The sequence below is a fragment of the Lucilia cuprina genome, chromosome 6 (assembly GCF_022045245.1).
Source record: "Lucilia cuprina isolate Lc7/37 chromosome 6, ASM2204524v1, whole genome shotgun sequence".
Lineage (NCBI taxonomy): Eukaryota > Metazoa > Arthropoda > Insecta > Diptera > Calliphoridae > Lucilia > Lucilia cuprina.
This window is the reverse complement of record NC_060954.1, coordinates 23,364,096-23,390,212: the sequence shown is the minus strand read 5'-3', so window position 1 is coordinate 23,390,212 and position 26,117 is coordinate 23,364,096. Positions and strand designations below refer to the sequence as shown.

At 28.8% G+C, this 26,117-nt stretch overlaps 1 long non-coding RNA gene across 2 annotated transcripts; it reads left to right on the top strand.

The window, feature by feature from the left end:
* The first annotated feature begins 194 nt into the window (after positions 1 to 194).
* Positions 195 to 22,919, top strand: LOC111687233. 2 transcript variants are annotated; one of them, XR_002762811.2, is made up of 4 exons: positions 195 to 372; positions 433 to 517; positions 22,544 to 22,656; positions 22,717 to 22,919. It is a non-coding gene; the product is annotated as an uncharacterized LOC111687233 (long non-coding RNA). The 2 variants fall into 2 exon arrangements; XR_006941323.1 differs by lacking the exons at positions 22,544 to 22,656; positions 22,717 to 22,919 and adding an exon at positions 1,877 to 5,027 and having other exon boundaries at positions 196 to 372.
* Positions 22,920 to 26,117: the final 3,198 nt, after the last annotated feature.

The window sequence follows — 26,117 nt, the reverse complement described above, 5'->3', positions numbered from 1 at the left end:
TTGTAAACAAAAATAACTCACCACACCAAAAAAAATGTTTATTTTGATAAAACAGCTGTTACGGTTTGTTTTATTTTTCGTCGGGTTGTTTTCTTTATGTGCGTCATTTCAACATTATTCAAAAGTCGACTTTTTTATACAAAAATTAAATTTTCCGGCAACATTTAAAAACTGTACGTTGCGTGTGGAGTAATCGTAAATACAAAAAAAACTGTACGAATATGAAAACATTGCCGGTTTACTGTCGATTTTAAGCCGTCGGAAAAATTTTTAGTGTCAGCCGTTGCTGGTATTTGTCGGCGTTGGTCTCTAAGTAAAATCCATCCACAAATTTATTAAGTGAGGAAGATTATACTACTTTTTTTTAAAATGGTAAATTGTATATAAAGAAAAAGTTTAATTATTTACTGATTGATATATTTTTTCATTTAGGGTTCAAATGAAAGAACAAGGTCACCAAGAGCCGATGATAATGGCAACGAATCTGTGTCTCCAAAAAAGTTTCGAGTTGATTCTGGTAATTCTATTTATTTTTGCTACTTACATATGCATGTAGAAATTGATATAGTAAGACATCTTTACATTATTGAATATTTATACCCTACAACATTAGTGTGGGGAGGGCATTATGCGTTTGTGCTGATATTTGTAACACCCAAAATATTGGGGTATACCAATCGGCTCAGAATCGCTTGCTGAGTCGATTTAGCTATGGTTGAAATCCCTCCATTATTTCGTCTTACCCCAATACAACCTAACCCTCTAATAGGTCCTTTGGGTTCATAATTACGTTAAATGTTCTATTATGTCAACAAAAAAAAGCAGAACTTTTATAGAACTTTAAATGGCACTACCGAGTTTTGTAATGATCGAGCCTCATTTGACTTACGTCCTTGAGAATTTGTTTTTTCTGACACCCAAAGGGGCGTAAGTTACATAAAAAATATTATGTTTCCAAATTTTTAACTAAATTAAATTCGGTTTTTGTTGGTTTGATAAAGCTTCTTTCTTTTCATAAAGATTTTTGGAAATTCGATTTTTTTTTGAAAAAACTCTAAAGCTGTTAAAAAACGGTTTCGCTAAAAGTGCCATTTTTGTTTTATTTGATGACAATTATAACATTTTACAGTTTCAAAGTTAAAAACTCAAAAGAATTTTGATTTTATTTAATTTTAATGAATTTAAAGTATTTTTAGAACATAATCATTTGATTTCGAAGATACCGCCATTTCATATGACGATACCCACTAAACAATTTTTGCCGAATTCGTACCGACAGTCTGCACAATTTGCCGATTTCGTAATTCGTTACGAAAATCGTATGAAAGATTGCTCGGAATTCGGAAAACAGTGCAGAGTTGTCGGTCAGAATTCGTTACGAAATCTGATGTAAATTCCTGGTGATATTCTGAAGAAATTTTCGACAAATCTGAATAAAGTCGGATCCATACCATACCTAACATTCGACATTTCGTACGAAAGTCTGATCAAATATAAGAAGGCTGATAAAATAACAGACACTTCGTATAAAAGTCTGATAATATATAAGAAAAGTCGAATAAATGTATGATCAAGATGAACACTATTTTCATATATATAAGCTTTGTCTCAGAACTTTTCTGGCTAAAGAGAATTAACGAATTTTCTCTTCGTACTTATAAAAAGTACGGGAGCAGAAAAAACAAAATTTCTCTTTCAATAAATTTGTACTGATGTTTATTCATATAAATTTCTATTGAAATTAAAATAAATTTAAAAAAACTATAATCACACATACTTATTTATGAAAATAAATCAAAAATATCAAACATTTTTTGTTTTCAATGTATTTTTTAAACAAATAATTTATTTGACAATTTTTTTTTCTATTTGCCAGGAAAAAATGTTCTGGCTAAAACCTGCAAGTTCTAGCAAAGAGAAAATTTTAATTGCTCAAATTTGTTCTCTTTCACAATTTCTGGTAAAAACCTGCAAACTTGACAAGTAAAGGAACAAAGCTATAATTTATTATAGTTTGATTTTATTAATTTTAATAAAAATGTATATATAAACTGCCATTATTCATTACTTCTTAAAGGTGTATAAATAAATAATAGAAACTTATAGATTATTTTCAAAATTAATAAAAATAAACAATAATACTTACATATTATATACGAAAATAGAGTTCATTGTATAAATATATTTTAATTTATAAAATTAAACCATAAAAAATGATGTAATTTTTTTGCTAATTCTTGTGTTTTAACAAAGTTTAAAGAAATTTAAACAATAATCATCATATATGCTGGTGTTGTTTACATGATTTCCAAAGACCAACTGAGAAAATAAGAAAAAATAAGAAAAATCCCTTTTAAAGTACAGTTGACGAATTTCAAAATATAAACATGTTTTTGCAGGTTTTCATAATCGTCGTAACACTAAAATTCCCTTTCGACAATATGCAGACAAGTCTGATGTTAATCGTTTAATACTTCAGAAAATGTTCAGAAAAGTCTAACAAAAAGTATGCCGAGTATTCTGTAAAATGTCTAAAGGAAATTTATATGATTCGTTAAAAATTCTGAAGTATAAGAATAATTTCAGAAAATTTCTGACAGCAGACATGTCTTTTGTTTACTGGGTATTTACCCCTACTCCACTATGAGCAATCTTGTAGAAAATCTCTTTTTGGTTAACAATAAGAAAAAATGTTTATATATTTAACAAAATTCAATAACCATAAGCAGTTATAAATTTCTACTTAACGAATCTTTTAAGACAAAATGAATTATTGTGAAGTAGAAATTTGTAACCGCTTATGGCCTATAGGCTAGGTTATTGAATATTGTTAAATAAAATAAAAAATAAAAAAAATAAAATGAATTATTATACAAAGAAAAATTTAAGAACTAAATTATTTAAAAAAATAAACTATATCAAATAACTATAGAACAATTAACTTGTACTGTATTGATAATAAATAAATTACAATCAATCAAATGTAATTTAAAGTAGCAAAACAGGTCAAAAATGAACTCACAGAACTAATCAATATGTCATACAGCAACTATATGGCAAATAAAACTCCGGGCTATAAAGGACATTGGTAAAACATATCAGACAGAACATGTAGCTATAAATCACCTATTAGTTGAACATTTCTGAATAAATATATGAGACAATTGGAAGAAAGTTTTTAACGAGCCTAATAAATATCGAATCATAAATAATAAATCAAATACCAAAACTACCAGTTAATTACATAATATAAATTTCAAGAGTAGCTTAGATAGAACCTAATGAAAAAACAGTTACATAAGAGCAAAAATATAAATAGCAGGAAAAACCCATCACAAACACAAAACTCTATCTTTTCCACGACAATTGGGTCTTCGCTCCGGATCGACCCGATTCTCAATCATCCTAAGATTGACAACTCAGCAACAACTGTATCAACCGGAAATTTTTTTCCCCAGGGTAGAACATTTAGTTACAGCCAACCTGTTACAACAACAACACTCTCCAAAGCCAAAGATGACAGAAATTTCCAAAATTGACAAACAATCTCACAAAATTCACCACCGTAAATCAGTCAATACTAGATAAAAAACCTAAGCATATTAATTGCAGTTAATATGATGTGAACCGACAAAAATAAATAGGCAACCAATAATACCAAACAGTCTGAGACATACTATAAAAAGAAACAAATTACAGTAACTAGTAGTAATATGAGAGACCAAAACAGCATAAATCAGAATCATAGAAAAAATGCCTCACATTAAAGACACAATGAATAGCAAGAATAATACCAATTTAAGAAAACCCTGCATGTTGAATAAGCCAATCAATTAAAAAGGCAAAAGAAAATACGAGTTTCCAAGTCAGAATTGGCAATTTATCAGAAATTAAAATCAATTCCGATTTGAATAGGTGTCATGAAATCGTCTTGATTTTGCCTACTTTCGAAAATAAACAAAACCCATATTAGAATCAGCTGTTTTCTTTTGTTTGCATTTTTTATTTTAGTTAAATTTTCAGAAGTTGACCTATTATACATTTTTTTAAATAATTTATACAAAAAATTGAAATAGTTGAGGCAGTAGTTGCATTTTATTGATGGAGGAAGAAAGTTGTCAACGAATTAATCGGAAAATTTTAAGGGATCACAGCAATCCATTGGAACTGCCAGAATCTGTGTAGGTAGAGATTTTGATTTGGCCGGGAAGTGGTTTTAACACTTTAGTGGTTTGCAGATTCTTTGGACAATACCGTCTGAATAAAGAAGCGTTCGTAATGGTGTTGGACATTGTAAAAGAACATTTGTTACCATCAAGAGAAACCGTCAATTCCACTAAAACTTTATCGCGTTTTGTGAAACCTTTTGCTATATCTGGGTTCTTCTCCATGAACTCTAAAAATAATACATTCTGTGTTGCATTTCTATGCCCCTATTTGTGCCAAAAATAATTGAATATTTATAAGTTATTTAATTTTATTTACTTAACATACATTTTCCAACAACATTCCACAATCTAACAAAACAAAAGAAAACTGCAAATCTGTAAGCAGTCAGCTGATCGGATTTTTTCTGACAAAAAAACGATAACATCAGATTCTATGACATCAAATTCTGATTACAAATTCTGATTCGAATACGAAACCAATAATATTGGTTTCTATGACACCAAAATCAATTTTTGGTCGGTTTCAAATCTGATTCCGAGAGCAATCAGATTCCATAACAGCCGTGAATATATAAAAAATACATATTAATAAATCCTGAATAAAAAAAAAAAAAAAAACAATGAAGCTGAAAACACCAACAATGCTCATGTATTAATCCAAACAACACAAATATGTAATACTCATCTAAGCAATCAGAAATAAAACACTAATGACAACTCATATACGTAAACCCAGTAATTTTCTTTAATCGGTCAACAGATATTTAATATATTGCATATATGCAATAATAAGTACATGACTATTGAAAATAATGCATTCAGCTAAATTCATTAAAATTTCATTACAAATATCAATAACCACATAAAACAAACCATAAATACAATTACGACAATACCAGTAATTTATCAGATAATAACAAAAACAATTACTATAGAATAGCAATAACTTTATGAATGATAACACAATTCCAAGACCTCAATCAACGAATTTCCAACTGCATAACCAAAATATACCAGAATAAAGTTAAAAAATTAAATGCATTATTTTTAAAAATAATCCACATTATTAACATACTGACTGGTGTAGGATGCACTGCCGCTCATTTAAATAGGTTCACTGTTTTGTTTACATTAAAATTAATTTTGTGCAACTAATGGACTAATTAATAATATTAAAATTTGCTATAATAACATGATGTCTTATGTATCACTAGTAAGACAAAGAGTATCACAATACCTAATATCTGATTTTTAATAATTTATTTTCTAAAACACTACGTTTTTGAATAATTTATATGGGTTCATTATCTTTAATTGATAAAAACAACAACAAAATGCATTTTTCATGAAACTTTTTTATTATTATAAACATTTTTACAAGATTTAGTAAGAAACATATTTGCCGTTTGTTTGATATAACTTCGAAAATTCTAGTTAATAAGGAGTTATAAAGGTTCTTAAGTAATGTAAAAGTAATTTCGGTCCAAGAATATTAAGTTCATTCAATTTAGGCTTCTATTGTGTTATACTGTATGTCCGACCTATACACTTTTCGATAAAGAATATCCGAAACATTTGTAGAGGCCACTCTAAAATTTTTACGTGAATCTATCCTTTTACAGCCCTAACAGTAAGGATCAGGACATTATATTTTTGAAATATCCAAGGGAAGGGTTTAAAGATATCCGAAAATGTGAAATAAGCTGTTTCCATTATGGCATTATAATTCTTACTAGTTATAACAAATTGAAGCACACATGTTTCATAATACTAAATTGCCCTCCACAAAATCATAAAAAAATTATTATATCGAACTGGACCCTTTAAAGCAAGGGTGCGCGTAGCTATAGGCAGTGTTTTCTATACTCTTGTATGCGCTAAGCACTAGAAATACGTTGTTGTTGTTTTTTACTGTATTCAAGCAAGCGCAAATCAACAGCACCTTCGTATTCTTTGCTGGTAAACATTGACGTGACGTAGATTTTGTTTTTCATGAAAAAAAATTGTTTTGAAAAGAACTTGTGAAAAATTGGTATTAGTTTGAAATTTAAAACTACATTATTCGCATAAAAATTATTGTACTATAATTTACAATCTACTCTCATGTTTTATATATGTTAAACTGTAGTAAACTGATTTTATTCTTATTAAACCGTAGTATGTTAGAAAAAATTATTAAAAATCAGCTAATTTTTGTATTATTAGTGATAGCAAAGACATTATTTTTAGAGTCCGACCGAACTCAAAATTTCGTTCGGTACCGAACACCGAACCCGAATTTCGGTGAATTTGAAAGTTCGGCCGAACCCGAATGGTTTTCAAAGTAATTGGGTCAATTACCAACTAATTCCTAATTCCAGAGAGTTATAAATTTTTGATAACAAACCATTTTTGTGAAATGCATATGTCTTAATACTTTTATTTTTGGTTTTTAAACGATTTATTGACAATGATATAATTCTCTGTAAGAGCACGCAGAGAAAAAACAAGGTTGTAGTTAAAATTATGATTGTAGTCTAAACATATTACCGTTATAGTAACAATTTTTAAAAGTTATATTATGACTAAATACCGTCAAAATATTTCATCATGATATTTTTGTATTTATCATAATATTGTTATACTGATCATATTATGATCCAAGGTGATTAAAATTTCGATTTATATGTGTATCGTAATCAAAATAAATTTTATCGAATCAGTAAAATTACAGTTTATAAAAAAATAAAAAGTATATATAATATAAAGATATTATACTTACAATACTTAACACAATTCGCAAATTTCAATTTGCCGATTTATATGAAATGTTGGTTCTTAAAAAAAAATTAAGTATAATTTCATAAAAATATTTCTAATCCTGTTATAAACGTTAGTGATTTTCTAAAGCGAACCCTATATGGAGGCCATGTCCAAATTAAAACCGATTTCGTCCATTTTAAATAACAATCAAACTGCAACAATAGTATTTTTGTTCTTTTAAGAGACTGACAGTCTCTCTGACTGACAGACGTGTCTAGATCGTTTGAGAATAAGGACCTAGAAAAATTCCATGTAACAAATGAGATCAAAGATTTCTATATAATTCAAATTAAAGGTTTTACTTAGCTTTTTAATCACTTTTTTCAAATCAGGCGAAAAAACGAACAGCTAAAAAGGCGTTCAGTACCTATGTATATCGGAAATTTATTGTACAGCCAGGATATATGTATATAACTTCTGTAAACAAATTTTCAGCATTTTAAAAACTTTTTGATGATGTAAAAATATGATATATAAACATTTTCTAAAAAGTTCGGCGTTCGGTGTTCGGTCAAAATTTCGCCGAACCTCACTTTTTACCGAACTCCGAACCTGTACCCGAACGTTCGGTCGGACACTAATAATATTGTTATACATGATCATATAATGATCAAAATTTCGTTTTAAATATGTATCAAAAACAAAATTAATTTTATCGAATCAGTAAAGTTATATTTTCAAAAAAAAAAAAATAATAAATAAAAAATATATGTATAAATAAAAAGATTACAATACTTAACGCAATTCGCAAATTTTAATTTGCCGATTTATATGAGATTTTGGTTCATAAAAAAATGTAAGTATAATGTCATAAAAATACTAGTATTTATTTTTAAGCATGTTATGAACGTTAGTCATTTTTTAAAGCCATGTCCAAATGTAAACCGATTTTGTCCATTTTGAATATTAATCAAACTGCAACAATAGTTTAGGTCCTATCGTTCTTTCAATAAGGATCTAGAAAATTTCTATGTTACAAATGAGATCAAAGAACATTGGCCGAACCTCACTTTTTACCGAAATCCGGACCCGTACCCGAACGTTCGGTCGGACATTATTATTTTATAAATGTTAATATGTTCATATTACTAATTAGTCCATTTTTTAGTTTAGTTTAGTTTAAAAGGGTTGTATGAATACATCCAAGGGTTGTATGTATACATCCACCCGGAGACCCAAAGGTCCATTGTGGATACCTTTAATAAAGAGCCAGGAGAAAACAAAAGAAGACAGAAGAGAGATAAGAAGAGTGAGAATTTCCCTCCAAAAGGAGAAAAGAAAATTAATTCATTATTTTTTGCAAAAAATTAATTTGAATGTAAACAAAAAAGTAAACCTATTTAAGTGAGCGGGAGTATCATATGCTAGACTATGATCAACTATACATTTTCTTATTATTATTTTTTTTTTATTTATAGCACTGATATAAATACAAAATAATTATTATGTTTCCTATGTACAAACATACATAGGTACTTATACAAAACACAAATAATCATCTTGGCTAGCAAAATCACGTTGCTCAATGGTGTCAAAGAATTCCTCAATGCATGGTGCACGTCTGGTATTAATTTTAACTTTTTTAACAAATTTTACAAAATTGATTAAAACTTAAAATTTATTTTGAATATTTAAAAGTGATTATGTTGTTCTGCTGTTTCTAAATAACGGTAATGAATACATCTCTTCTTTCTCTTTTATCTTAGACCTTCCAAATAAGAAACATTTTGTTTCAATTTCTATTTCACAATGTTAAATATTTTACATTTGCTGAAAAAAGTTAACATTTTTTTCGCTAGCACAAAAAAAACTGTGAAATAATAAAAATTTAATTTTAATTAATTTTTCTTAAAGAAGATAAGAATAAATGCTTGAAATTGTATCACTCTTTTTAGTGAAAATCGCTCTGAGCGCAAATCGGTCTGAATCACGATTTCATTTCAGAAAAAACGTTAAAAAGAAACAGATAGTGGTCATCCATGGAATTTGGCCGAAATAGGCTAACGAACGATGTTTGTAGAAGTTGCCAGTTTCAAAAATGGACATATGGCTGACTATTGGAGTTCACATTGTTCACGGAAGGTTTAATTTGCTTGGATAACGTTTAACTAGAAACCACTCATTAGTAGAGTCAACAAAACATGCTTCGTGTTTTTATGAAGCGTGTCAGCACTGGACAATTGAACAGCGGTTTAAGGTATTATGTGGCGTCGTGAGCAAGCACAATTTATTTGGCTCTGATTACATAAATTTCTTAATTGATGGCAAAGACTTTCTCTCATACCAACAGTCAGATATGACAAAAAATCCATTTTGGTGTGGTGAAAGAAACTAGATTTTTGCATTATCATTTACAGTATCACCTGACCGATGCTTGCAACGTCTCTTAACATTAAAATCGGTTCTTTTTGTTGACTCTACTAATGTGGAAATTACACTTTGTTAAAACTTCTGTGAGCTATGTGAACTCCAATAGTGTCAACCATATGCGAATTTGCGAAACTGGTAGACATGAAAAGCTAACGGCTTACCTTAACATTCAACATAACATTTAGGATTTTTTTAAACTTCACGTTTTTCTGCAATCAAATGCCACCCAGCAAAAAAAAAAGTGTAGAAAAAGATGTAGAATTTTCATCACAACTAGTAACCCAAAGTGCTTCAAATTCTGAGAAAAAACTTATGAATTTTACATTAGCGTGTCATTGGAGAGATGTTGTTCTTGTAATTAAATTGTCTATCTAGAAAATGTTATTAATATAATGATTTATAATTAAATTTAAATAGTTTTTCTATTTAAAAAAGTACTTTATTAATAAAAAATTTCACTCAATAAAATTAATGAAATATCAACGATTTCCTTAATTTTGTTGTACAGTGATTTATATAATTATTTTTATATTAAAATTTTATTATTTTATATTAAAATTTAAAATATATTTTATATAAAAATAACAGGTACGATAATTCACGTTTACAAAATTGTTTAAATTAAAACAAAAAATAAACTTTAATTACATTTTATAAAAAAAAAATAAGGTACAAAAATCCACTTTTATAAAAGTTTTAAATGGAATTTTAAAAAAGACATTTAAAGTTAATAAAGTTACACAAGAAAGCATTACAAAAAAATAAACAATTAAGGGTATTTTGAGGATAACTATTGACTTGATTTTGAAGTACATCACCATGGTTTTCTTTTGGAGGATTTTGTTCTTTCTTTAATCGTTTTTAATTCTAGAAAGTCTAAAGTGCATATAAATGAAATAAATAAATTGCAATATTAAAATATGTTATTATATATTATTTTTCAACCATGGAAAATCAAAATTTTAAAATAGTACAAACTTATAAAAATAGTACCTTTTTAGGTTTAAAAGTACTAAAATAATTTTCAGATAGATGAGATAAACAGACTATACTCTAGACTATAGACTAAATTATAGACTAGATTGTAGACTAAACTACAGACTAGATTGTAGACTAAACTATAGAATAGATTATAGACTTGAATATAGACTACACTATATTTTGGTTTCTTGACTACTATGTGAGTCTTCTATCGAAAGTTTAAAAAGTACCGAAAATGTCGTGGGCATACCGCGGTAATTTAAGATATTGTTACGTTTTACCTTTTAAAACGTTCGTTTATTTGCCTTTGGAATAAACCGGATTCTTTTTATTGCAAATAAAAGCGCCAATTAGTTTTTAAATTACAACAACTCTTTATTTACACAGTTTCGTACACAAACACTTTTATATAACAATACAACTTATATAGTAGACTTTAACACACGATAGCACATTTGACTTTATTAACTTTTCTTAACGACGTTTTATAAAAGACTGACTGATTTGGTCTCTTGCCGGCGTTATTTATAACTTGTCAACATCTTCTAGATATTTCCAGGATATTCTAGCGACATCTTCCGTATACTTCTAGCATTGTTTTAATGGTCACATTATTGAAAGCACAAATGTTACTTTTACAGATAGAAGTTTTCGGAAATAGAATGTTTCTAAACAAATGTTGTTTAGAAACATTCATAATGAATCTTGAAACTGGCTGTTAAGAACAGTTTAATTTAAATGCAAATACAATGTCGTCCTCCGCTTAAGCCTGTTCGTCCCGAATAGGCACAGATTCACCTTTCCCATAGGCAGCTAGTCATTATAGGTGTACAACCTTCATTTTGCTTCTCGGGCTGTTATATATCTGTATTCGGTAAACCACGTCGTTTAATTTCTTAATAACCACATACGGTCCTCCCAGTGGGTTTGCAGTTTGGGGGATAAACCTTTTTTACGTTGTGGACTATATAGTAGTACTAGCTGGCCTTCGCTAAATCCTTCAGAATTTGCTGCTCGATCGTATCTGGCCTTCATTTTATCACTAGTCATTTTTTCGTGTCCGCACGAATTCATGAAGTTTATTAAGGTCATCTTGGTCTTGGGAAAAGTTTTCATCATTCTATTTGATGACGGCTTTATACCAAATTCTAAATTACCAGGCAGCTTGAGTTCTGTTACAAAAATAATTTTTGCAGGTGTTCGAGAGGTGGAGTCGTGAACGGCTGTTCGGTAGGCCATCAAAAAATGTATGTGTTCATCCCATTCCATCTTATGTGCACTAACCACTTTTCTCAAATATTCTTCCAGTGTGCGATTGAATCTTTCGACCATGCCATCTGATCGAGGATGCAGTGGAGTTGTTCTTATTTTCCTTATTCCGCATAAGTCGCACATTTCTTTGAACACAGCGGATTCAAAATTTCTACCTGGTCCGAGTGTAATTTCAATGGTGCACCATAACGACATATCCAGTTGTTCACAAACACGACTCAACTGTTCTAGCTTCCTGGTTGGGAATGGCATATACCTCTGGCCATTTGCATAAAATAATCCATAACCACGAGAACGTGATGACGCACCTGAGTTGTACTGCTGAAGTTGTCCACGACTTCTTCTTACTGCTATGCATTGTGGACAATTTGAAATCCGATTGGCTACCTATTGTTGACAACCGACCCAATAAAACCGTTGTTTTACCTTTTTAGGCGTTTCGTCACACCAAGATGACCACCACTTGCACAGTCATGGAACTCTTTCAATACTTCATTTATTTTAGAGCAGGCACCACAATTAGATTCGTCACCGTTTTTCCGTCTGCACTCTCCTATATACGGTATAGGCAGCCATTTAATACTTGTAGACTATTCCATAGAGCCCAATAAGATTTCATTAATGGATTTCATGCATGGTCTTCTCGATAGAGTATCCGCATTGCCAAGTTTTCCATCTTTCCTGTGCTCAATGCTAAAATCATAATCCAACGAGCGAGTTGCCCTTCAGGTTCTTCAAATTAGTTTAAAGGTGACTCTTGTGATGGTTGATGATTTCCCCGCTGGTTGTTTCTTGGTGGTGAAACCGATCTGGTACGTTTTCTTGATGCTTTACAGTTTCGTTAGATATGACCGGTTTTACCGCTTTGGGTTTTGGCTTTACTTTGTTTCTCGTTTAAAGCCTTTAAAACTGCCTCTTTTAATTCCCTTAACTCTGTGACTATATTTCCCTCGTTTTCAGCGACAATATCGCAACTTGCATATGAAATTATTTTCGCCGTTTCTTGTGCCAGCGCAAAAGAGACGGTTTCAGCGAATGATGACTTTGGTGTGGCACAAACCGCATGTTTTATATCAGGATCGCGAATGCCATTTACAAATGCCTCTATCTTGAAAATGTCTAAAAATTGGTGGTGTTCTCCTGGATGAACTGTAACAAGCGCTCGATTTCCAATGCAAAGTCTTGTACCGTCTCATTGGCCTTCTGCACTCTACCACGCAATTCTATTCGGTATAATTCCTTTTTATGTTCTCCACCATACTTGGTTGTAGTGCCTCCATTATATCATCGTAGTTATTTCTGTTGCTCACTGGTACGCATTCAAGAACTACTGAAGCAATTCCTTTTAAGGCCAAGATCATCTCTATAGCTTTTTCTTCATTATTCCACATGTTTCTGCTGGCAACTGTATCAAACTGGAACAGTTGCTTTTTTCTGGAATATTTCGTACCGCTTCTTCTTGACATTGCAGATTATTCAGCTTTGATGCTTAATCGGACGCCTTTTTATCAATATTTGTTTCCAAATCAGCCACCTTTTTTGTCAATGTTTGTTTTTAAATCGGCCACTTTTCTGTCAATGCCATCCACTCTGTTGTTAATAACCTTAGACATTTCTTGAATTTTCTCATCTGTGGCTCTAGAAGATTCCTAAAGTTATGCTTCCATTTCAGCTTAAAGTTTATGAGTTTCTTTTATTTCAGCAAGAAGTTTCCCACAGTTAACCTTAGAAGTTTCTTGAACATCAGCTTAAAACTCAGCAAGAAGTTTCTCGTTGTTTTCCAGAAGTTTCTCGTTGTTTGCTTTAGAAGTTTCTTGACCTTGAGCGAGTAGATATCTCAGTTTCTTCTTTATTCATGACTGCTTTTTATTATGCAATCCCACTTCTGACACCAATTGTTACGTTTTACCTTTTAAAACGTTCGTTTATTTCCCTTTGGAATAAACCGGATTTTTTTATTGCAAATAAAATTGCCAATTACAACAACTCTTTATTTACACAGTTTCGTACACAAACACTTTTATATAACAATATAACTTATATAGTAGACTTTAACACTCGATAGCACACTTGACTTTGTTAACTTTACTTAACAACGTTTTATAAAAGACTGACTTGTGATTTGGTCTCTTGTCGGCGTTATTTATACCTTGTCAACATCTTCTAGACATTTCCAGGATATTCTAGCGACATCATCCGGATACTTCTAGCATTGTTTTAATGGTCAAATTCTTGAGTGTTGTTATTGGAAACATTTTGACGTGTTTGGGACACTTACCTTTTAATAAATTCCTGATGGTTACGGTATTTTCACTGAGCGTATTCATGAATAATTCGTTATGATTTTGTATATGTGCTAGCTGGGCTGTTAATATTTCATGGTTTTCTAGAAAATAGGATTTTATTTTGATACTGCCTTATTCATAAACATTTATTGAAGGTTTATAGAACAAATTTTGTATGAAATTTTGATTTATAAACCTTTGATAAAAGTTTATGAATAAGGCCCTATATTTTAGTCTATTGAAATCCTTATAAGGAACTAACTGAATATTTGTTGCAACCTGTAAAGAAAGACATCTCTTTTTCGTCCAATTGCCAATTTTCAGTAGTCTTCGTCCCTGGGCAATAGAATATCATGTACCAAATTTCATTGAATTATCTTCAAAATTGCGACCTGTAGTTTACATGGACGGACGGACATAGCTATATCGACTCAGAAAATGATTTTGTTTTGTTATTCTTCTCATTCGTACAACAACAAATCAATGCAATTAATACGTAGTTTCTGAAACAAAAGTTTCTATGTGTGGACATTAAGGAAACTTCAAATGAGAATTAAGAAAAAGTTTCTCAACAAAAGTTTCCTAGTGTGGACCAGGTCTAAATAATCACATGTTACATAAAATGCACAAATATCTTCAAAAAATCTATAAAAGAAACAAACAATCAAAAGTCCCTAAAACACATTTCAAAGAGAATGGTGTAAACATACAGTTAATTTCTATACATTATGAAAACACTTTATCAGGTCTTTGCAAAGTAAAAGAGCGCAGCAGATAAGTACAGCAAATGCACAAGAAAAGCTACAAGCAGTAGTGATCGTTTGAAATTAATCGCTGTGACTGGCTGCGTTAGCAGAAAACATTTCACTGTACCACTACAGCTAATGAGTTTGTTTCTGTTTGTTTGACTTTGCTGTTTGCTTTTGTTTTGGGTACAACTGCTAAAAAACTTTAAGCAAAGCTGAAATTTAGGTGCTTTTGCTAATTTCAAGCAAGCAATACAAACCCTTTTTAAAACTAATAATTTCTTGAAATGTGTTTCATTTTCTTCTTTATAATAAAAAACCATATACATATAACATAAATGTATTATAAATATTGAATGCCTTGTAGTTTTTTTAAAAATTGCAATTTTTCGAATTATTCAAAAACCTGTTTTTATACCTTTCACCTTCGTGAGAAGGGTATATATAAGTTTGTCATTCCGTTTGTAATTTCTATAATATAATTTTCCGACCTTATAAAGTATATATATTTTGGATTCTTATAGATAGCGGAGTCGATTAAACATGCACGTCTGTCTGTTGAAATCAGTTTTTAGAAGATCCCAGATAACGGCGAGATCCGAATCTTTAATAATTCTGTTAGACATGCTTTCGAGAAGATCGCTATTTAAAATCAGCAAAATCGGTCTATAAATAACGGAGATATGAGCAAAATCCAATACAACCTCTGAAAATTTAGTCAAAAAAGACATATTTTTTCATTCTTTGTTAAATAAGCAACAACAACACTGAATTGGAAAAAGATGTACATACATGTGTCTTAGTTTTATTCAGCTGTGTACAGTGTCTCTCATAAGTATTCGAATTTAGGTATATTATGAAAAGAAACCAAATTTAATAACATATTTTGTATGCAAAATTAATAAATTAATTTGTTAAATTGTCTAGACAGTCCATAGCTTTGATATCACGCTTTTTAAATCTTTAAAAATTCACATTAACTTAAATTAATTTAACTTTTTTTAAAAAAAGTCTATAAAATTACTTCACAAAAGTATTTGAATTTTTCCTGTTTTTCATGTTTGACCATATTTTACGAAACATAAAAATTAGAATGGAATGGTCTTTTTGCTTAAAATTGTTTTAAAAGGTTACTATCAACCGAAAAGATATATTTTTGGCCCATTTGGTCCACAATTTTGGGGCATTTGTACCATCTTTTCATATAATATCATTAAAATTACGATTTTTGACCATATTTGCCATTTTTTTCTCTTTTTCCAGAGATAAAACCAAAATTTAATATTGGGATTTAATAGATTCCTTGATGTGTCTAAAAATAATAATTTTTTTATAAGGATCTGTTTTTAAACATTCCAAGATATATTTTTGGTATCGTTCTTCTGTTTCTAATAAAATTATCTGGATCTTAACACCCTTTTCGTACCACTAGGCTCGATATTTTCCGACAAAGTTGGCTAGTATATATTATTGTAAATATAAGCACCAATATATTTTACATTTTCAAGACATCGTAGCGGTATACAACTCCAAAACATGCCTTAACAAAACGTGATCCTATACAGTAAATTTTAGTTGTTAATACTCATAACATTCATGATTATGTTGCCCATTACAACAACACTGTATGTTCAAAATTTTGGGTTTATTTTGATCATAGTAGATAATATTTAAACAGATATCAATATTTTTGAGTTAGACCATAATTATATGGTGGCATTCAGCCTAGAGGTCATTTATTATAAAAAGAATGATTCCACTATATTGAATGGCGTTTCTTCGAGGCATGTTTTGGAGTTGTACACTTCCACAATATATTAAAAACTTAAAACGTATAACAGCTGATATCTAAAACAATATATAGAAGACAAGTTTCCCCGAAAAATGTTGACCCTAGTATTATAAAAATATACTTGAGTTCCAATAAATTGAATTAGCGATAGAAGAATGATTCCAATAATATATCTTGAAACGTTTAAATAGAGATTCTCGTAACAAAAAATATTATTTTTAGATACCTAAAGGAATCTATTAAATCCCAATAACAAATTTTGGTTTTATCTCTGGGAAAAAAGAAAAAAAAATACAAATATTGCCAAAAATCGCCATTGTAATGATATAACATGAAAAGATGGTACAAATTCCACAAAATTGTGGACCTAATGGTCCAAAAATATATCCATTCGGTTGATAGTTACCCCTTAAAACAATTTTTAGCAAAAACATTCGATTCTAATTTTTGTATTTCGTATAATATAGTCAAATATGAAATACAGAAAAAATTCGTATACTTTTGTAAGGTAATTTTATGGACTTTTTTAAATAAGGCTAAATTTATTTAAGTAAATGTGAATTTTTAAAGTTTTCAAAAGCGTGATATCAAAGGTAAGGACAGTCTAAACAATTTAACAAATTAATTTATTAATTTTGCATACAAAATATGTTATTAATTTTGGTTTCTTTTCATATTATACCTAAATTCGAATACTTATGAGAGACATTGTATATTGTTTTGTATGTTTGGATGCTGTTGGCGTCATTGAGTTACGTATTTTGTTTTCTTTTTGTGAATTCTGTTCGTATATTTGGATGTAGGTTTGTTTTATTGCGTTATTTTGTTTTTCTGTATTTTTCGTCATATATGTTTAGATGTTTGTTTGTAAAATTGTGTATTTTGTTTTTTGTATTTCGTTTAGCGTTGTTGTTGTTCATTATACCCTACACCACTATAGTGGGGAGGGTATTATACGTTTGTGCTGATGTTTGTAACATACAAAAATATTGGTCTAATACCCACCTTAAAGTATACCGATCGATTCAGAATCATTTTTTGAGTCGATTAAGACATGTCCGTCCGTTAGTCCGTCTGTCCGGCTGGCTGTCCATAAACCTTGTGCGCAAGGTACAGGCCGCAATTTTCAAAATAATTTGATGAAATATGGACCAAGCATGTTTTTTTGGCACAGGGACGAAGACTATTGAAAATGGTTGTTTTTATGCCATAATTACGTCCAATATTCTATTATCTCTCTAAAAATTGGCACAAATAAGTTTTATATAAGTATAAATGACACTGCAGATTTTCGTAAGGATCGGCCCTTATTTGACCCTAGCCCCCATACAAACCCCCCTTCAAAAATGTCTTAAACGTCTAAAATTGACTTGTAACCATTTGTATCGCAATGAAACTCAACAAAACTAACTGTTATTTAAAAATATATCCTTTTTCCAAATTTACCGAAGATCGGCCCATATTTGACCTATATAAAGCCTCATTTAGAAATTTTAGTTTTTTTTTTATCAATAAATTGCTTAAATATTTTGGAATTATGCTAATATTCAACATAAAAGTTTCTTTATATATAAGATATAAAGAAGAGTGCTATAATTGGCACAGCCGAATATAGCACTCTTACTTGTTTTGAATACTCTAATCAATATCTTAAGACTGTGTAAAACGAACAACCTTAAAGTTGGTGGCAAAAAAATATTTAAGTACTGTTAACGGTTTATCCGTTAGAATCTTCCAGCAAAGATTAGATTCCAACGTTGTTAAAAATAGTATTATTCATTAAAAGGAGCAATTATCAAAATGCAGCTTGCAACAAAACACGCTTAAACATTATGTAAAATTTTACAAATTTTAAGAAAAAGCTTTATCTGAACAATTACTTAAGATAAAAATTAAGCAATTTATTTATTATATTTTTTAAAGAATATCTTATATTTTAATAATCTACGGTAGAAAATAAAATCGTGATGTTAATTGATGAGATTTTTGATAAAATGCGAACGTATTATTTTTTTTTTAACCAATAAAGTATTTTGCTTTTTTTAGGTTTTGTGTTCATTTTTTTAATATTGTTGTATTACACTGTGTGTAATTTTTTATGTCACACAACTCTATGATAAAGTATCAAAAATAAGAAGACCCAGTTTTGCCCAAAGTCATGCACTTTTTTAGTTACAGGCCCCCAAGCTTTGGGGCCTCGGTGTAATTTCTGAAAAAAGTGATCCTTTTCTCTGGCTCATATATTCCAAACCATTCGGAATTTTAATTTACTCTCTGAGGGAATGTTGTTGTTCTTATCACAAAGAACCAAAATTGTGAACATATAAAGTCAAAAAACGTTATCTTCATGATGAGATTCGCAAAAATTAATTATATTTACATTTTTTTCCTTGTTCAGACCTATAAGTAGCAAACCGTTTAACATTTAAAAAAAACAGTTAATTGAAAATCTTGATCTCAGTGCAATATATTTAGACATTTTTTATGCAAACTTTTGGAATTGGGTGTCAAAAACTCCGCAATTTTAAGCTTGTCGTGGGAAAAATAATTAAAATTGTTGTTAGTGTATTTCTGGTCCGCAAAACGACTTTGATTGTATTATAAAAGGCATACAAATTTCAAAAGTTCTGAAATGGACTACACTAAATGCCATTTTTTTTTGTGTGAGCTAAAAATTACGACAATTTTAATACCAATTTCAATAAAAAGAGAAAACAAAATGCCTCTCCATCCCACTAAAAATCACCAAAAATATTCTACATTTTTTTAAATTATTTCCCGTAATCAGCTCAAATATCAAAAAAATCGAAAATGTTTTATTTTTCAAAAATTAAACTGAGGTCAGGATTTTCAATCGTTGGTGGGGAACTGAGGACCATTCCAAAAAATATATATTTTATTTTTCTCGTGTTCAGTACATTAATACCCATCGATTGATTAAAAAGGCTGTTCCTCGGGACGCTCTATTTAACATTAAGATACAATGCGTTCACAACTTAAAAGAGTGAGATTTGCATGTCCAGGTCCATCAACATTATAAACATAATACTAATACTTTTTTATTATTTTTTAATAGATACACTGAAAAAAATCCATGCCTAATATATACGAAAAATGTCGTACATTGTACGAATCGTTGTTTCGCACCACGAAATTCTTTCATAATATATACGAAATTGTACGAAATATTTTAGTATAATGCAAAATATTCTTGAAAAAATTAATTTACATAAATTAAAAAAAGGGAATTTTGAATAAATTTGGTTAAATTTACGAAATATTAATTTATTCAAACATTTTTGTTCATTTTAAAATAAATTTTCTAATTTTAGTTCAAAATTATTCTCCACACGAATTTTCAATTTTTTTATGAAAATAATTCATGAATAATATTATACTTTTTCTTAAATTTTATAAAAATGTTGTAGTTTTATTTAATCAGAATATAATTAATATCAATATGTTTAATTTCGCTAAAATTTAAGAAAAAAATATTACGAAAGGTTTTCGTACTTTCGTAAAAATAGAAAAGGGTTTTATTAAATATTTCGTATTATACACGAAATTTTTGTAAATATTACGAAAATAGAAGTTACGAAATTTTTTTCGTAAAGTTGAGCATGGATTTTTTTCAGTGTATGTTGAAGTAAAGAAAAAAAAAACAAAAGAAATTAAAATTTTTTAAGGAAACATTTAACTTTTTTGACTTACCTATCATTTCTAAGAAGTTCTAGAAAGTTTTTTATTAAGATCTTGGGTACATTTTTGTAGTTAACTGTATTCTTAAATTTAAAAACGGTTTGCTACTTATAAACTTGAACAAGAAAAATAATTAAAAAAATATTTTTTGCGATTCTGATCATAAGAGATAACGTTTTTTGACTTTATATGTTCACAATTTTGGTTCTTTGTGATAAGAGCAACAACATTCACTCAAAGAATAAATCAAAATTCCTGAGAAAAGGATAATTTTTTTTAAAATGACACAGAAGTCCCAAAGCTTTGTGGAACTATAACTGAAAAAGTTCATGACTTTGGGCAAAACTGCTCTTTTAGTGGTGTCCGTATATGGTTAGTTTCTTCGTGTTGCACTGAGTTATTTTATAAAATTTAAAATTTGTATTATTCCTGTATATGGATGGGTCTCGAATATAACGACTACTGTAGAAGTTGTAATAATGAGGAGGAAGAGGAATCAAAACCTCACCTTCTCTGCCATTGTCCAACTTTCAATGAAAGTAGAAAACAATGCTTCGGCCTTGCTGCTTTATCTTGTTTGGATGAGCTATCGGGGATATGCCTAAAGAATATCGTAAACTCGAACCGGATGGTTTAAATCTGGAAGTAGAGAGTAATTAATCAAATGGACTCCTATAACCAATAGGGTAACACAACGGGACCGCAACTAAGTGGACCCACGTGAGCCACTCATGCTTGGTTGAGTGGCTGCCCTATATATTTAAATATAAATTTTTAGATATTTTAGTAGTGGTACGGCTAAATTTGAACATTTCTTAGCCGATTTATTATCCTATATTAAACAATATTTTACTTAATATGAAACCTATCGTTTCTTTGAATTTATTTCAAAAATAAGCATTTTTGAATTGGATACATGATATACTATAAAATCAATGAATTTGGACGTAGAACAAATGTTTAGTGAGTTATAAAACTATATACATATTATAACAAAATAATCTGCGTTTTTGGTAATTCTGCATTGATAAACAAAACGAAATCCCTTATATTTTTATTGAGTAGGAATTTTATTTAGAATTGTATAAAATTTATTCTAAAGGATTAGGGTAAAATATTAATCCTTGAAAGTTGTTTTTGAGTACTCAATTAGTTAATTTTGTTAGCTAGTTTAAGCGCCCAATGGAGCTGGTTTAAACTTGAGCAAGAAATGCAAAAAAATAATACTAAATAATAATAAATAGACAAAACTAAAATTAAAGCAACTCTGAAGGATAATACTATCAAAATATTTGATTTATCTGTATTTTTTCATATTTCAATTTGTGTTCTAACTTTTCTTTTGAATTGCAAACGAATTCTAATTCTAATTTAACTGTTCAATCTCAATCTTAGTTTTTATTATTTTGTTTTTGTTACTATTTTCAAAATTAATGTATATAATTATCCTTTAATTTGATTTGGTTAAAAAACTTATTTTGGATTATGTACATATGTAAATTAAAGACAGAAATCATTTCCATTGTACTTTGTTTATTTTTTGAATTATAATAATTTTAACATAATTCCCTCTAGTATTAATATCATTATTTATATTAATTGTGACACTTATTTCTTTTTTATTGCTATAAATTCCTGTTTGTATGTTTTTTAATAAGGTATAATTTAGGATTTTGTATTCACTTGTTTTGGTTGTTAATAACAATCAAAATCAATTAATTTTAATTATGAAAGAACATAATTAAGAATGAACATGGGAATGTGTATTTAAACTAATCTTATTAACTTTTTATTGTTGTTTAGTATATTTTGGGAATTATTTAGCCGAGTATTTTTTTTACTTTTTTATTATCTTTTTATATCAATTATAATTGTAATGAACGCAGATAATACTTTATGGGGAAAGTTAGGTCCTATTGTTAATGATAACAGTATCCAAAGAAAAACTTTACGAAATGTAGTAATTGTTTAAATGTTGTACATATAAATATTTTTTAGAGAAATTTTAAATTTTATGAATTTAAATTTGTTTTGGAGAACTCGTATCTGAAATATGGTTAAAATCACATACTTCGGATAATTGGATTAATATTGATGACTACTACTTAATAAGATGTGGTAATATTTATATGGTAATATTTATAGAATGAAGAGTTCTACAAGATGTTGATGTTATAGCTTTTGACTAATTACCGTAACATTTTTATTGGTTTTATTATATTTTCTTTTCATGAAAACTATAAAAACAATAAGAATTATGGCGGAACTTTAATTATGTATGTGTTTCTATAAAGTCAACCTTGGTAACAAAACATTTTTCTTCACTGCTCACAAAAAAGTTATACTTTTCTTATTAGTGCAATCTGAAAATTAATATACGAATGATTATTTCTAATAAATTAAATTTTTTTCTTTTTTGCTTTTTAGGATTTTTTGTTTTTTTTTTCTTTTCTTTTCTTTTCGCATAGACAACATATATAAAGTCTTTAAGTTCGAGAATATTTGTTGATTGAGAATAGCTGGTTGCGGAATATTCAAGGGTAATGTTTGTCATTACATAAAAATTCTACCTTTGTTTTCTTTTTCTGTTATCTTTTCAGATTCTATTTGGTTATATTAATTATTCCTCTTGAGTACAACAATAAATCTACTTAATTAAATAGGAGTGTTAATACCAAATAATTTGTAGATTATTTTTATTACAAAAACTACTTAAAAATTTCAAAATTGTTTCACATTAAACATTTAATAGAATTGAGTGTATAAAAAGTAAAATACAAAAGAAACAATTTACTTTGCTTTATTATTTGTGTTATTTATAATTTTCCTCTTCGATTCTGATTATTGAATGGTTTTCGGTGTATTTTTTAATCAAAGATATATTTTTGTAGTAAGTTATAAAAAGAAATATAAATATTTCAAAGAACTTAATCTGCAGTTCTTAGATTATTTGGATTAAAATCAGAAATTAAATTCATCAAAAGAAAAGATTTTTTAAATATGTGCATTTGAGTATCATATGGACCACTTTTTTGTACCTCTCAAACGACGCGTATTAATGTTATGAATTTTTTTCTACCGACGATTGAAAATTTAGATTTCAGTACAAATTGTCAGAGAAAAATTATCTTTAAATTTTTTATTTTTCTCAAAAATTCCGTAATTTTGAGCATATTGAAAAAAAATTTCTTAAAATTATTTGTAGAGTATTTTTGATCCACAAAATGACTTTTAGTGTATTATGAGATGTATAAAAATTTCAATATACATTTTCGAAATTGATATCAAAAAATTCGTAATTTTCAGCTATTTGGTCAAAAATATTTATACAATTTTTCAAGTTTAGTTAAGTACATTAAAGGATTAAAAATAAATATTTTTCGGTTAAAAATATTTTTTTAATACTGCTTTACAATTTTTAAATTAAGTTCTTATTTCTGTATAATGTGTACAGTTCAATTGGTCCATTCTCATTTTATTTAGTTTTTAATGTAATCAATTGTAATATTATATTATAATTTTTTAGAACTCTTTTGATGTTACCTTGACATCAAATTTGACATTGTTTGATTAGTAAAAGTATTTAAAAATATTTTTTTTTAAACGTACTTTTTAAAACTTGTCTGACGATTTTTTTCTCTTTTTGTCGGACGGTGTCGGACGGACATTAACTTGTGTAAGTAAAATTTCGACTACAATCGTTTATATGGCTTTTGAAATATGTTACAACGTCTAAGCTCTAAAATAGATGCAGATTTAAAACATATAAGTATTACCCAGCAAACATGCGAATAGTTAGATATCGGAAAACTAATAAATTTGTTTATATATCCATTGGTATAAATTCATAATTATATATGTATATAGTATAAAAATGTAATAGAATATGCCCACAGTATGTATAATAAATGCTTTAAATTAGCTAACTCGAGTTAATAATATGTCCAATATATTACTTAATTTAACTTCGTGCTTACCACCCTTATTATCCCAATATTTCTAAGAAAATATTCTAAACAAGATTCTAACTAATTACCGCTGTCATCATCTTTAGATAAACAGTCTGAATAATAATAGATCGGTACATTTAAGGTTGACAATTTCGAATTACAATATCAATGAATTATAGTATGTACTTGGTAACTAAAACATTTCCTTTCATTTTGAGGTGATGATTCGAAACTACTTACTCATAATATTATTGTTGAAATGATTACTACATTTACTGAGAAAAATTTCTTGGATTAGTTAGTTGTCTGAGTACTTATGATTATCAAATGTTCAAAGAATTCTGTACCCTGTTAACTTGTTATAAAATTGACCCAAAAAATTTTTAAGTGTATTTTATTTTTTAAACATATGTATATAATAACGTTATTATACAACATTATTCTAATATTTACTGACTTTAGGACAAATTTTAAATAATATTTTTGGGATTTTTTTTATGTATATTCTAATTTTGGAGCCTACCGCGAATGAGACATTTTCCTAGACTGCCTATTGAAAGTTGTATTGCAAAATCTCCAATAGTTTTGTTCTGAACTTAGCTGCTATACTACGTGATGTTCAACCATAAGAAGCATTGCAACAACAGGAACAAATGGAATGAGTGACATTTTATCACAATTTGCCCTGAACTATCCTTAGGTCCACATGTATATTCATTTAAAGCAGCAAAAAGGTGTCTTAGTGGAATGGTCACTTTAAGTATTCTTCAGCCTGTATTTATTACAGGCCTATTGTTCTCCTGAATATATCCTTTATTTTTATTTTTATATATACGTGTATTTTAAACATAATTATGAGCTCAAAAACCCTACTCAATCAAACCCAATATATCAGAATCTATACTGGCAGTTAACCTGTTAATAAGATGGCGAGATGATAATTATAGCAATACGATTGCTATAATTGATATAGATCACTTCTGTAGTGTTTGCGGTCATTAAAAACATTATATCCGATAATCATCTCAAGACGGTTGGTCCCATGACTTCACTTGCTCAATTGCTCATAAATCATACTACCTAAATTGTAGATATCAACAAATTGTAAATTTAGAAACCATGCAAGACGCTTGGGTCTTCATAAGTAGGTTTTTATTCTACTATTCAGTACCTGGGATGAAGATTTTATGAATTGATATTAAAAAATTGACCGAGTATACCCTTGTATCTAGAAAGCACTATATTTAAACATATATTTTATTATTTTTAGTATTTTATATAATAGAAAATGTTTTTTTGTCGTAAATTTTTTTTAAGATTTTTTGAAAATTTATTTATATTTTTCGGAATTTAGAAATCCCGAAAATTCCGTGATTTTTAAAAATCAGTCCCGATTGGCATCCCTAGTCCTTATTAAATTCTTTAAATTCTGTTGAAATCACGATAGAGTCTGCACGGAAAAAGCTAAAGATTTGAAATTTTCCACAAATATTTATTGTAGGTATGTTTTGTTTGGTATTGAAAATGGACCAAACGTTTTCGTATAGCTCCCATACAAATGGCTCTCATAAAAACAGCTGTAACAGACAATTTTTTTTAAATGCGAGCAACGAATTTTGACATAAATGAAATGATTTAAATTTTCCCTACCAAATTTTATGAGGATCGGTCCATAATAGAGCCTACCCCTCATATACGCCCCCCCCAAAAAAAACTACATTAACGCCCATTACTGAATTTAAAAGTTTAGCGCTGTAATTCTATATAAGTAAGTTTCTTACGAGCAAAAATCTATTTACATAATTTTATGAAGATCAGTTATGAAGAAGTCCTACATACAAGGTCCCCTTAAAAAATGACTTTAACGCTTACTACTGCCTATAATGTACAAGTATAGTACTAAAATTCGACAAAAGAAGGTTTTTAAGAACACAAATTTCTCCACCGAGTTTTATGAGAATCAGTCAATCAGAAAACTAATTTAACTAACATTACTGTGCGTTTAAAGGAAAGCATTCTATTTACGGGTCATAGGGTCTGATGGTGGATAA